Source organism: Lactuca virosa, chromosome 9, assembly GCF_052849685.1.
Source record: "Lactuca virosa cultivar CGN04683 chromosome 9, Lactuca_virosa_CGN04683_v6, whole genome shotgun sequence".
Lineage (NCBI taxonomy): Eukaryota > Viridiplantae > Streptophyta > Magnoliopsida > Asterales > Asteraceae > Lactuca > Lactuca virosa.
Genome location: NC_136434.1, coordinates 78,197,072 through 78,207,375, shown reverse-complemented (window position 1 = coordinate 78,207,375; position 10,304 = coordinate 78,197,072).

Genomic DNA, 10,304 nt, shown 5'->3' with positions numbered 1-10,304 from the left:
ATCTTCATTTTATTCACATCTCCAGGTTTTGCAGTTGGCTTTACAGTGGGTTTCTTCTTCAAAACTTTAGCTATCTCCTGATCCATTGCAGCTACTTCATGGATATAGGAGGCCAACATCCTTTTTAGATGATCTAGGATCGACTCATATTCTTTCGCAGTATGTTAAACAACAAGATCCAATCATGAGGATTCAAGTTTGGAAGATCTGCCAGGGATATAACCGAAACCGATTTTGTTGAACCTCGGGTTATTTTGAAACTTACATTGATAAACTTCCCTGCAGGCGAAGGTTTCAGCACCTTGACAGTTATAATCTTCTGTGCACTCCATGTCAGGTACTGAGGCTGACCGAACTTGAGATAAAAATCGATGAGTTCACGATCAACCTGAGGTTGAGGTGAGGGAACTTGAACAATCGAATCAAAGTAATGAAAAGTAAATGCATTTCGTGTTATAGGCATATAAAACTGTGAGTCCCTCGAATTCTCACAATCAAAAGAAGCTACAGGTTCCAGCCAGTACACGCTCGGAAACTCTGTTGCTTCTTTGATGAGCGTTTCTCTAGTCCAAAGAGGAAACAAGGCCTTTTTGCAATTTAAGGCATCTTGCTCTTCTTTGTTCTTTCGCTCCCTCTCTTCTGCTTCCTTCGCAACCCGAAGGGTTTCATCCAATTCCTTATCCCTTTTCTTTCGTTTCAGGGCTCCGGCAATTGTTTCCTCTTCATCACTATCATCAGCAAGTCCCTTCTTTTTATCTTGATTACCAGAACCCAAAGCTTCATTACCCTTCGGTTCAGTTTTGACAGTGACCTTCGGTTGAGTCGTTTGAACACCGTCTCCCCCTTGTTTTGGAGGTACGAATCTCTCCGAAACACCCTTCATTTCATGTAAGAGTGCAAGGGCAGGAAGAAGCTTGGAAGTCAGATGATTCCTGATGGTCAGAGTAAGTATCGGATGATGAGCACTAAGAAGATTGGTTAGCATATTCTGTACATCGCCAGCACAACTCCGGAATACAGCTCGCTCAGTCTTCAATAATGAATTCTCCCTTTCAGCTTGAGCCAATTGAACTTTCTGAACTTCAATAGTAGAGGCTTGTCGTGCAAGATTATCCTTTAATGCACTCTCCTTCGCTAAATCAGCCTGGAGTGTTTCAAGGCGAGAATTCACTGAGCTAAGTAGAGAAGTGTTCTCAGCTTGAATGGAAGAACGAACATTCTCAAATTTAGCTTGCTCCTCTTGAAGTGACTTGGATAAAGAATCAACTGAAGCGTTCACTCTAGCTGCATTTGAATCAGCATGACCTTTGAGGGATTCGAGAAAAATCTGAGAACTGTGAACAAGTTCTGCAACTTCAGTAGTGGCCTTCTTGCAAGAAGAAGTGGAAGCTTCAACCGCCTTTGTTGATTTGTCTATAGCTCCAGTATATTGCTCAAAAGCGGTGTCCAGAAAAGCTTTGAGCACAACATCGTTATATGTTTTTGTAGAGGCAAGCAATTGATCAAGTTTCTCATCTAGACTCTGCACTTGTTGTCTGGTGACAGGAGCCTCTTCATCTTCATCTGTTGGAAGCCGATAAGGACTGTAATAAGTCGAGTCAAACTCAACATTATCACCACCGAGAGTATCACCATAATCGGTTGAGGGTGAGGGTGAAAGAGGTTTGGAAGTAACCGGAGGTTCGGTTTCAGTATTAGCCCCCGTATTAGATACGTTGACGTTTACTGGAGGTTCGGTTGTTGTGGTGGTGGGAGTAGTTGTGGTAGTTGCTTGTCAAAAGATAGGAGGTGGTAAAGGAGTTGTAGAGATTGGTATGGTACTAACTGCTGGTGGTGGTGGAATAGAAGTAACCGAAACTGGAACAGTGGTTTTCGGTGGAGATAGAGGAGGAGTTGGAATCTTGTCATTAAGTGGTTCAGTTGGAGTTGGAGAAATAGGAGGTGTATTACCTCTCGGTGAACCATGATGCTGAACTTCCTCTTCTTCATCTGTCGATCGCTCCTCATCATTGTCTGAGCTTGAAGGAGAAGGACTCTTTGATTTCTTTGCCATCTTTTTAACCTTCTTTGGAGCCGAAGAATCACCCTTTTCAGCCTTTCGCTTTTTAGACTTGGCAGCTTCAGACGAAGGACCTTCGGTTGTCACTTTCTTGGTATTTGCCCTTTTGCCTCGGTTGGTTGGCTTCTCCACAACTTCTAAAGCAGCTTGCTGTTCAGGAGTCAGTTCTCTTGGTCCTTTAGGAGGAAGCTTTCGGTAGTCGGCCATCACTTTACTTTCGGCTAACACACACCTTTACATCGTCTCAGGTATTGAACCATTGTGGGAGAACTTGGTGACATCGGAGAAGATGATCTTCTTCGTATGAAAAGTAGCCACATAAGAGACCAATGCATCCTTCATGACTGGAATCTGTAAAGTATCAATGGCCATGCGTGTGACGATGGTCCAGAAATGTCCACAAGAAATCTCAGAATGTCTCGTCGAAGTGTTGAGACTTTGTACCAATTGCGACCAAATGATCGACCCGTAATCGAGATTAATTCCATTGTAGAGACCATAGAGAATGGTCAGAAAACCCTTACTGGTACCATCTGACCCAGCAACCCTCTCCGCTAAACCCTTGTTGAGAAGAGTAAGCAATCCATTCCATTGTGGCGGAAAACACGATTTCTTAATCTTCGTCACGGTGGTAAGAACATCAGTGTATCCCATCTCGTAAAGCATCGTAAACAGTTGGGTTGTAGTGACGAAATCGGGAGAGATAACAGAGGCATCAACGACAAGCTTTAACAGGGAACAGAATCGCCCTTTCGAAATTGATGCCTTGTGCGAGAAGATTTGAAAGTAGATCCTCTCCTTGTTCTTGTCATAGGTTGCAGTAGAATAGACTTAGGATAGAAGAGACATTGGGACAGATTCCACTTGTGTGAGTGCGATAACCAGAGGAGAGTATTTGAGACATTCAACAACCTGGAGCATGTACGAATCATACAGAAAGGGGTTCAGTTGAATGATCATGTTCTAGTTGGGTTTGATCACGAGCAATGAGGACGAAGCAGTTTGATCTTGAACAGATGAGGAATCCGCCATTGTTGAGGTAAGGAAGAAGATGAACAGTTGCAAATCGCCTTGTGTATTTGAGAGAATTTGAAGAATGTAAGAAGGTACAATTTGTGCGAGAAACCCTTTATATACCGTTGCCAGGAGAGAGAAAGAATCTTCGTGATGATGATACGATCACTGAAACGTCGCCTGAAAAAGCGCGATGTGACAGCTTGGTTTCCCCAGATAGACGTCAGCAAGCATGGGTTTAGGAACCGTTCAAATTCACGCGCCCAAAATCTTATCCACATATCGTCTTTTCAAGTTCACCTTCGCTCCAGATGTGATAATAACCACTTTCGCGCCTAAAAGAAACTTCAAACGAGCCATAAGAAACATCAACCAGAATTTTGGAAAATCACAAAGTATTTTCGTGCAAGAGTGTGCCAAAAATTAAGAAATAAAGCAAAATGTGTATAGGATGTGAGTGATGTCTGTTAGAAGACATAAAGCAGATGATTCCGGGCATGAATCTCTTCCTTCAAAGTCAAGAGAGACTTGAAGTGCTTGCGTGGTTTCCCGAGAAAATACGATCGAGTGCTTGTAAAGAAACACCGAAAGGCTTCTTTTAAATAATAGTCTAAGGGTGGCTTATCTTCAACCGAACATCGATTCTTAACATAAGACCGAACGTTGGATGAAGTACTTGTGAGACCGATATGGTCTGTTGAACAAGTAGGTTGGATATAATTTGTTGTGACTAAAGATGTTATAAAAATCTCAAAAACAAAAACAAATTGGATCTTGTTGGGAAGAAATGCCTTGGTGTTAGACAATTTCATAAAAGACCACTCAAAAATAAAATGAGATTTCGTTAGGTAACAAGTAAGATCTTGAATATAAAGATTCACCTTCAATTCATTGTTGGTGTTGGATTTTGGGTCTCACTTAGCACGTGGTGTACGTATCTAAGATCATAAACACAGATTTTATGCAACCATAAACCTCAGTGGTAAAAGCTGAGAGTGTCAAGGGTTACAGTGTTGAACCGAAAGTTGATGGAGAATGTAAAGGAGGTGGTTAAGGAACCGAAAGTACCTCTGCTATATAAACGTGACAAAGCAGAAAACTCTTAACTCGTTTGAGAAGAGTAAGGTAGCTCATGACATGAGTGGATTTACCAGCCTAATTGGGAAGAAACGATAGGTATAAATCGATTCATTAAGGCCTTGCTCTTAGTCTTAGAGGCTTCGGTCGACATGCAGCAACATGCTTCTACGGACACTTAACTAGTTCATATTAAAAGAATCATACCTGCCTTAGCTCCAAATTATGTTGCACTGAAGTACTTGAGACCTAGTAAAGAGAACAAGCAAACAAACAAACCACACAAACAAAACAAACAAAAAAAACAAAAAGAATAATTAAGAAACAAAATAATAAAAAAACTTTTGGAAAAATATTTTTGGATTTTTGAAATTTCTGAAAAATAATAAAAAAACAGAAAAATAAACAAAAAGAAATTAGCACAAAACACTCTAAAAAAAACTCTTAAAATAGAGTAAGAAATAGACTTAAAAACGAGTGTACAAAATATACAGCCGAAACCAAACCGTAAAACAATGAAGCAAAATAAGCCGAACGTTCGGTTCATTTCAGTTCCCTAAAATTCCGGAGCCGAAATAGACCGAGCGTTTGGTTGATTTCGGTTCCCGAAAATTATGGAGCAGAAATAGACCGAGCGTTCGGTTCATTTCGATTTCCGAAAAATCTGGAACCGAAATAGACCGAGCATTCGCTCTATTTCGCTTGTCTAATTTTCAGAGAGAGATTTGAGGATTCGGTACCGACTCTGCTTCCATCATTCCCAAACCTTGTAAAATTTTATTGAAGCTTGCTTCTGGTAAGGCTTTAGTGAATATGTCAGCCAGTTGATCAGAGGACCGAACGAAATGTACCTCCATGTTCCCATCTTCTACATGGTCCTTGATGAAATGGTATCTTAGTGCAATATGCTTTGTCTTTGAGTGTTGCACTGGATTGTGACATATTCTAATCGCGCTTTCTGAGTCACAATAGAGAGGTATTTTCTTCATACTTAGTCTGTAATCTCTTAGTTGGCTTTGTATCCATATCACTTGAGAGGTACAGGATGCTGCAACTATGTACTCAGCTTCGGCTGTTGAAAGAGACACACAAGTTTGCTTCTTAGACTGCCAGCTAACAAGTTTACCGTCAAGGAATTGGCATCCACCGGTTGTACTCTTTCGGTCCGGTCCACATCCTCCAAGATCGGCGTCAGAAAAGGCTTGAACAAAAAATCCAGATCTAGCACGGTACCAAAGACTGAGAGAAGAGGTTCGCTTCAGATAACGGAAAATATTTTTCACTGCCACCATGTGAGGTTCTCTTGGATTTGCTTGAAACCTGGCGCAATAACAAACATAAAACATAATGTCTGGTCTACTAGCCGTTAGATACATAAGAGACCCTATCATTTGACGACAGAGTGTTACGTCAACAACAGGTTTTTCCAAAGACGGTGTTAACTTTGTGCCAAATGCCATAGGAACCTTCATTTTCGAATCACCCATCATACCGAACTTTGCCAGCAAGTTCTTCGTGTAGGCCTCCTGGTTGATAAAAATACATTCTGGTCCCTGTCTTATATTCAAACCAAGGAAAAAATTAATTGGATCCATTGCGCTCATTTCAAATTTAGTCTCCATCAACTTCCTGAATTCAGCCGTTAAGCTAGGATTCGTGGAGCCGAAGATGATGTCATCGACATAAATCTGAACTATCATTAGATGTTCGCCTTCTTTCTTTCGGAAGAAGGTTGGGTCAACCGAACCTTGCTTGAATTTTGACATTTTAAGAAAGCGAGTTAAAGTTTCATACAAGGCCCTCGGTGCTTGCTTCAGACCATATACAGCTTTATCTAACACATAGCAGTGATCAGGGTATTTCTCGTTCACGAACCCAGGTGGTTGCTCAACATACACCGTTTCTTCTAGTTCTCCATTCAAGAAAGCACATTTCACATCCATTTGGAAAACTTCAAAGTTTTTATGAGCAGTATATGCCAGAAAGATTCTGACCGATTCCAACCTTGCTACAGGAGCGAAGGTCTCCTCATAGTCTATCCCTTCTTCTTGGCAGTATCCCTTCACCACCAACCGAGCCTTATTGTGTATGACGTTGCCCTCTTTGTCCAACTTATTCCTGAAGACCCATTTTAAGCCGACCACTGAAGCATCCTTTGGAGTGGGAATCAGCCTCCAAACTCGATTACGTTCAAACTCATGGAGTTCATCTTGCATAGCTTGTACCCAATCAGCATGATCAAGTGCAACATTAATCGTCTTTGGTTCGAATTTGGAGACAAACGAATTAAACATACAAAATTCAACATTAGAGAATAATGCAGTTTGTTTCGCTTTCAATTGAGAACGTGTGAGAACTCGCTCAGATGATTCACCAATTATTTGTGCTTTGGGATGATCTTTAGTCCATTTCGTTAGAGGAGGGTAATTTGGGTCATAGGATGGATCCAACTCAGCATTTACTTCTTCTTCAAGTTCTGATTGATCACCTTCGTCATTTGTATTCTTATTCTCCCCCTCAAATGGTGAAGCGTATCCCTTGTCAGGTTCAGAATTCTCCTCCTCTGTTGGAGTTGGATGCTCCCCCTTGACTGGACTTTTATGGGTTGGGGATGGAGTTGGTTTCTCCCCCTCGACTGGACTATTGGTTGTTTTTGGTGTAGATGAACCCTCCCCCTTGAACGGTGAGCCATTATTTTGAGGGTCAGTTGAGGGTTGACCACCAGTTGGTTTAGGAGGTTCATTTTCCATTTCTTTTGCAGCTTCATCAATGATCTTTTTCAGATTGTCGATTTTGTTGTCTGCTGCTTTCGCCTCCGAGTGTGCAGCCTTCTCTGGTTCATCAAATAGCCTTATGTACTCTTCAAACAGGTTGGAAATTAGAACCGAGACTTGTCCTGATTCAGGAAATATTTCCCCCAAGGCACTTTCGCTTCTTTGGACTTTCTTCATGTAGTTGTCATCAAAGGTTACATAGTATGTCTCTTCAATACGTTTGGAGCGTTTGTTCAAAACTATGTATGCCTTTGAAGTGAGTGAATAGCCAAGAAAAATTCCCTCATCAGCTTTGACGTCAAACTTGTTTCGGTTTTCTTTGGAATTGAAAATGAAGCACCTTGAACCGAACACGTGGAAAAATTTAACGTTGGGCTTTCTATTGTTCAGAATCTCATACGGAGTGATGGAGAATCGTTTTTTGAGTAAGGATCGGTTCTGAGTATAGCACACGGTTGCAACTGCATCAGCCCAGAAGTATAGCGGAAGAGAAGCGAAGCTTAGCATGGTTCGGGCTGCCTCACATAAAGAACGGTTTCGTCTTTCAACAATCCCATTCTGTTGTGGTGTATAGGGGGCCGAGAAGTTGTGAGTTATCCCCTTGTCAGCCAGAAAATCCTCAAAATCTTTATTCTTGAATTCAAGCCCATTGTCGCTTCTGATATTCCTCACCAGCTTTCACAGTTGCACTTCCACTTGCTTGATAAACGTTTTCAACTTAGGAGTCGCGTCTGATTTCTGTTTAAGAAAGAAAACCCAGGTGAAGCGTGAAAAATCATCTACTATGACAAGAATGAACTTACTACCACCGAAGCTTTCGATAGCTGAAGGTCCACATAAGTCAATATGCAGAACTTCAAGAGCTTCAACAATCTTTGTATTGATACGTGTAGGATGGCTCTTTCTACTTTGTTTGCCCATCTCACACGCTGCACATAGGTGTTCCTTATCAAACTTGAGAAGAGGAAGGCTTCGAACATGATCACCAAGCACCAACTTATTAATGTCTTTGAAGTTCAGCTACGATAGGCGTCGATGCCACAACCAACTTTCATCAGTGTTCGCCTTTGACAGCAGGTATATTGCTGGTTTTCCTCGAATTGGGTTGAGATTTAAAGGATACATCTCTCCCTTGCGTTCAGACTTCAACAAAACTCTTTTGGATTGCTTCTCAATTATTTCTGATCCCTCATCATCGAATGAAACCATCAAACCAGTTCCCACAACCAATTGTGATACACTGATGAGGTTGTGCTGCAACCCTTCCACATAAGCTACTTTTCGAATCGAGAAGTCTCCGTTGGTTATCATTCCATATCCTTTGATTGTTCCATAAGAGTTATTTCCATACTTCACACATCCACCATCCTTAAGGGACCGAAACTCCCTTAGCTCTTCCTTCCTTCCTGTCATGTGACGCGAGCAGCCACTGTCTATGTATCATTCGTCATCGAACTACTCGTCACTAATAACCTGCAAATTCAAGAAGATTTAGGAACCCAAAGTCTCTTGTGCCCTGGTGAGTCTTTTACAGAGAAAGGAATAGCAGTAGAAATATCAACCAAATAAGTTCTTTTGATTAGAGTGGTTTGGTCTTTTCTTTTGATGGTATACACCTTGATTTTGTTTTTATCTTGTTTAAATTGTGGTGTATTAGATGGTGTGTTGTTAGATGGTTTTGGAATATTCTTTTGAATCCTAGAGTTAGCTGACTTTTTCTTATTATTGATATCAGAATCTGAATCAAGCTTTCCCTTTCCTTTGATGTCCTTCACTGAATTCGGTTTTCTTTGGGAGTAGGAAGGACCGAAACTTGACTTTCGGTTGTTAGCCTTGACGTTGTGACCGAAACTTGACGTTCGGTTCTGAGCGCTGGTGTTGGAACCGAAACTAGACGTTCGGTTCTGAGCTTTGGAATAGTATGAGCTTGGACTAAAATTTTCTTTTCCTTTTGGCTTTTCATTTTCTTTGACAATTGACTCTTTCTTGGAAGGAACGTAGTTGGGGTTTTGAGATTGCCAATACCGTTTTCGCTCATTCAGATTTTTCATGTATCTCTGATTTCTTTGGCGTTTCTGTTCAGCTAACTGCTTTTGAGATTTATGAATATTGAAGCTTGATTTTGGCTTCTCCTTTTGAGTTTCGGTAGTCTTGGCAGGAACATTCGGTTTACTCTTTGGTTCTTCAGGAATCTCTTTTGTTCCACTTGTGCTTGGTTTGTCGAAACTCGAGGGTTTGTTGATGGGTTCAACAACATATCTTCCTTTTACCCTCCATGAGGTTTGCTCCGATAAGCCGATGGTTTCGTCTGCGTTATCAATAGGGGCTGACCAGAAATAATCGTCGCACCCTTCAACATTGTCTGTGTCGACCAAGATTTTCAATTCTGCTGTTTGTTTTGCAGTGACCCCTGTAACAGCATATACCTGATTTGGCACAGTTTGAACCTTTTGATAAACCATTGCTTTCTCTTTGAGTTTCTGTGGCATGTCCTTTAACAGGCGAGCGTATTGAACCGAGTTTTCAGATATGAGGGGTTTCTCATTCTCGGTTTCGCTCTTCATAAATTCAGAGCAATCAACCACATCTTCTACCGAGATTTCACTCATCTCACTTTCCTCATCAAATTCAGACGTGTTTTCTATATTCATTTTATGTTCTGAAATTAATTTGGCATTAGACGAGTCAAATGATTGAATGGTCTCGGACTTAATTTTTAACCTATCATTTTCATCTAAAAGATTTTTGAGCATACACTTATGTTCCTTAGAGTCAATGAAGGTCTCTATCTTGTCTAGTCCGGTTTTATAAGCGATGGATGTCTCTTCTGAGGACATTATGGATTCACATTCAGCGATGACCTCATCCTCCTTAAATTCAAGGAAGGGTGAGATCATCTTATGAATCTTTTTCCCTATTTCACAACTTAAGTGCAACTGAGCAATATTTGTATATAAGCGTTTAGCAATTAAGCAAAAAACATTCCGTTGTTTCAAAAACTTTAAATTGTCTCGTTGCAAATAAATAATCTCATCCCTAGCCCTATTTAACTCCGTCTCCTTCAGCTCAGTCCACATCCTTCTCTCCTCACTCTTTGAAGACACCCTGTTGAGTTGGTCAGTTAGGTTAGAGTTCGCTAAGCGAGTTTGCATGAGACTACCACTTAAGTTAGAAAATTTAAATTTTAATTCATTTAATTCTTCTTCATAATTTGTTACTGGAACTTTAAGTGATTCAAGGATGGATTGTACCTTTTTGATCAGCCGATCACAATCGTTGATCTTCTCACTCACGGGCTTGGCTGCAAAGCACTTGTCCTCAGTCAGGTTCGGCTCCTTATGCTCACTTTCGAATGGTCTTCCAGCTGTAACCATCAAACA